This window comes from Salmo trutta, chromosome 34, assembly GCF_901001165.1.
Source record: "Salmo trutta chromosome 34, fSalTru1.1, whole genome shotgun sequence".
Lineage (NCBI taxonomy): Eukaryota > Metazoa > Chordata > Actinopteri > Salmoniformes > Salmonidae > Salmo > Salmo trutta.
This window is the reverse complement of record NC_042990.1, coordinates 13,620,813-13,625,571: the sequence shown is the minus strand read 5'-3', so window position 1 is coordinate 13,625,571 and position 4,759 is coordinate 13,620,813.

Here is a 4,759-nt window from a genome sequence, read left to right as displayed (position 1 = left end):
GCAGTGAAATATTTCCACACGTCAGATAGTGCCCATGGCATTTTCCGGTAAAGATTATAAAAAAATGAGTAAAAAAAACAACAAAATACAATTCCATGTACAGATAAATAGTTAAGGAGTTAGATTAAACAACTCCTTTGTAAAATAAATGTTTTAAAATTAAACATATGGAAACAGGTGAATTAACACTCCTCAGTTAGCAGGCACAAGCAAGCTAAAACCCACATGGTAGCAAAAACTAACAAGCAGAAATTGTTAACAAGTTAGAAATGATTTAAACACACTTTGCTGTAGGCTACTATTTACTAGTTAGCCTATCATGTATGTCATATAAAATATATTAACCCCACCCAGTATTGTAATCAAAACTTACCAGAAAGCATGTAGTCCTTGGCTCAGACAGTGTAGTAGTGTGGGCTCAATAGCATCTCATTAGTGTGCAAGATCTTGAGAATCAGCTGTACATGTGTTGGAACAGTGCACTGCACATGTGACGGAAGAATGCACTGTACATGCAGAGGGTTGCAATTAGATTGATTTGGGGATAGGTTAACCAAAATATGCCACAAGACCTAGAATTGCCTTATCTGTACCCCACTGTTATAAGCTGACTTTTTTGATGAATTTAAGCAAAATTACCAAAACTCCCGGGCTTAACTTCCCATGGAAATTTACCGGAAAGTTTCCGACCCTTTGCAACCCTAAGCGTGATTCATCACCCCAGAGAACACGTTTCCAATGCTCCAGAGTCCAATGGCGGCGAGCTTTACACCACTCCAGCCGATGCTTGGCATTGGGCATGGTGATCTTAGGCTTGTGTGTGGCTGCTCGGCCATGGAAACCCATTTCATGAACCTCCCGACGAACAGTTATTGTACTGATGTTGCTTCCAGGTGCAGTTTGGAACTCATTAGTGAGTGTTGCAACCTAGGACAGGCGATTTTTTTACTCGCTACGCGCTTAAGCACTCGGCGGTCCCGTTCTGTGAGCTTGTGTGGCCTACCACTTCGCAGCAGAGCCCTTGTTGCTCCTAGACATTTCCACTTCACAGCACTTACAGTTGACAGGGGGAGCTCTAGCAGGGCAGAGATTTGACGAACTCACTTGTTGGAAAGGTGGCATCCTATTATGGTGCCACGTTGAAAGTCACTGAGCTCTTCAGTAAGGCCATTCTACTGCCAATGTTTGTCTATAGAGATTACATGGCTGTGTGCCCGATGTTATAAGGACAGAGGCGTTTTCCTTTTGAGGACCTGGCTGGTTTGTTCAGGCATCCAGGTGGACGACTAAATACACATTGAACGAGGGTGATTGGTGGTCCTAAAGCACAAGACTATTTGTGCCACGTCTCAGCGTGCAAAAGCTTTGAGAATTATTATGTTAAGAAATAAGGACAGTTTCTTAGCTTACATGAGGCCCAATGAAGGTGCCCAGAAAAAACTGCCACTGTGAATTAATTCAGTTTCAATTCGTTACCAATAATAACCAAATACCCTTTGGTGAGGGAAGCCACGTTAAATGGATCCGACCAAACAAAACCAGACGCATTCCTCAGTTATAATATAAACATTTTCTGACATGCAAGTAACCATAGCCAGTGGAGGCTGCTGAGAGGAGGACGGCTCATAATAATGGCTGGAACACAGCGAATGGAATGGCATCAAACACATGGAAACCATGTGTTTGATACCATTCCACTTATTCCGATCCAGCCATTACAACGAGCCTGTTCTCCCCAATTAAGGTCCCACCAACTTCCTGTGCTATAGACACACAGAAACCATCATCTGGTAGCACACAGGTCATTAAGTGACTCATGGGCGTGATTTCAAATGTGGTTCAACATTGCTTCAGAAATATGCTGGAACTCCTTGAAACAAATAACCCACAATCAGTAAGTAAACAAACATTTTACTTAATCCATGCCTACAGGTGGGATGCATTTGTTTTCCATGGACAGGCAGGGTTACCCAAGTACATCACCTAAATTAGAAGGAACCGAGTTGTGTATATTCGAAGTCTGTAATTTAGCCCATCTGAGTCACTCTCAGCGGTCGTATTTAACTGTTACAGTTCCTGCTTATTTACCACATAAAGGAAAATACAGGGTGGCATATTTTTATAGGTCACTTTTGTCATTACTGTGCAGGCTCAAAGATGGGTTGTTGGGAAATGTATTTGAATTTGTAATGACAATTAAACATTGAGAATTCCAGATAGGGAGATTTTTCTGTCATCATTTGTTCAATATGTCCCTCCCTATACGTTTGCTTTGGTAATGTAAGTTCTTGCAGTATCCATGCCAATATAGCTTCTTCGATTGAATTCAGAAAGAGCGACAGAGACCTCACAACACACAGGCATACAATTGTCAGCAAGAGTTGTGTCTGCTACAGGCCTCCTCTGACTCTCCATATTCCTACGCTGCGATCCATAAACGCACTCACACGACAGTGGGAAAAGAGGCCAGCTGTTAAGTCATTTTCCCCATTCATTCCTTCCCTTTTAAAGAAACCACAAAGCCAGACTTTTAGCTGACTCGCTGTTCTTTTTCCTTGGATGCAAATAGCGGTGGAAAACTGGATAACCTGGAAAAACCTGGGCAAATAACTGTGCTTGTCTCACTTACAGTAAGAAGCTGACTGCTCTGGCCAAACCTCTGGCTAGTCATACTCCCAGAAGATGATGGCAATTCATTGGCCAAGGGAGGATATGGATGACCATGAATGAGGTAATGATGTATTTATATGACACGTGACACATCCTTTCTGTTGTCTCACCAGCTAGTGGTAATAATAGTTTCTCCTGCCGTTGGAAACCGAGGAAGCACTTTTCCCTGGGAGGAAATGGAAACCAGTGGATATAACATGTCAGCTGTGGTGTTTGGAGGAATAATATACATTAGGGTTATGAGGGTTTACAGCCACACACACGTCTGGTTGATCCTGAGAGTCAAACAGAAGATGATTCATGGCAGACCACCCCGATAGCATAGCAAACTGTGGCACAAAAAGTGTGCGTGTGTGCAGTCTGCATGTGATGTATTCCTTTGTTCATAGTGCAGAGGATGGCTACAGAGAAAATGGGATATTTTAAAGTGGACAGACAAGACAAGCTAGGCATTTAATCAAAGACACACACACGCCACCTGAAAATTTACAAGTTTAATAACCAAGAAGACACACAGAAAGCCACTTGACAAAAAGGGAGGGAGCACAATGCAAATTATAATGTGAGATCTGGAGACGGGATGTCTTTAGGTGAGGTTTGGCAGGAGGGTTTCTTTATCAACTAATCTAAGCATCACCTGGATCTACAGTATACATTTATGAAATGGATGCATCCATACTACCTTTGCAGCTGCTATTTTAAATTGTGTAAATAGTCAAGCAGGATGTCACAGTATCTAGGTTTCCATCCAATCTGCGATAGATTTGCATGCGAATATTCTAAAATCCGCATAAAGAAAATATGTGCACTTTCCCACCAATGGTGTTTCCACCAAACGGACTTGTTGCAGATAAAAATCTGTGCGTGACGACGTAATGCACACAATGTACTTTTTCGATTACGTTTTCATGTACCGAATAAAAATCTAATGTTCAATGTGTTTTCCATAGCATTTTCAACTCAACCGATAGTTTTGTCACAACGTCTGTTGCGTTAAATTTCGAATGTGCCTACTCTGGTCTTGACATCTACGCTCTAGCCAATAGCTCGCAGATACAGTTCGGGTAGGTTGGTCTTCATTATGAGGTTATTAAAGAGTGAGAATATTTTTATTTGTCAAACGGCAGTCAAACATCGTTCATCATGTCACCAGAATAAGACCCTCGATATTTATTGAAAAGCAGCACCAAGATCACCTTGCACTTTCACAACCCTGTGAAGTGCATCATAACTTATTTCCTCTGTAGCCTAATAAACGGCATTGTTTCTGAGTCTTATTGGGAGCACCACATACCATGTCATCGCCTGACTCCCAAGTATACTTCCATATGATCTTTGATATGATGGTTATTATATCCATATTTCTGCATGAAGGCGTTTCCACCACCATTTCTCACATAATTAATTCTACCAACACAAAAAGATCCCACCATATCAAACGAACAAAGTATCTGTTGGCATTTATAAAATTGTACCGAAACTTCCTGTTTCCATCACAGCTGTCCTGACTTGTTTTATATGGTATGAGTTTATTCACATAAAAACTGTGGATGGAAATGGACTTATGAAGACTGCTTTTCAGTTGACTAAGGAAAACAGTGTTGTCCACTATTGACTGACAGAATATCATTACACTTCTATAAAATAACAAGGTAAGGATCAATTCTAAATCATGGATTTTCAACAGTTCAGTACAACACTATTGTTTTTTTATGGGGCATTCCCCTTCTTGGCCATCATCTAAAACTTGGAGTGTTTTGTGCACCACCTTGTGGTAAGAGTTTGAATAACGTCACACATATCCAACTTCCCATAGAGGTGAAGGTATATAAAACAACACCCTAGTCTAGGGCTCTCCGACCCTGTTCCTGGAGAGCTAGTAGGTTTTCAATCCAACCCCAGTTGTAACTAAACTAATTAAACTTGTCAACCATCTAATTATTTGAATCAGGTGTGCTAGATTAGGGTTGGCGTGAACCTACAGGACGGTACTTCTCCAGGAACAGGGTTGGAGAGCCCTGCTAGTCAAATGAGGCAAGTGTGGGCCTATTGAGAAGACTTCCCGCTCCATGCTACTCCCTAGCTAGGG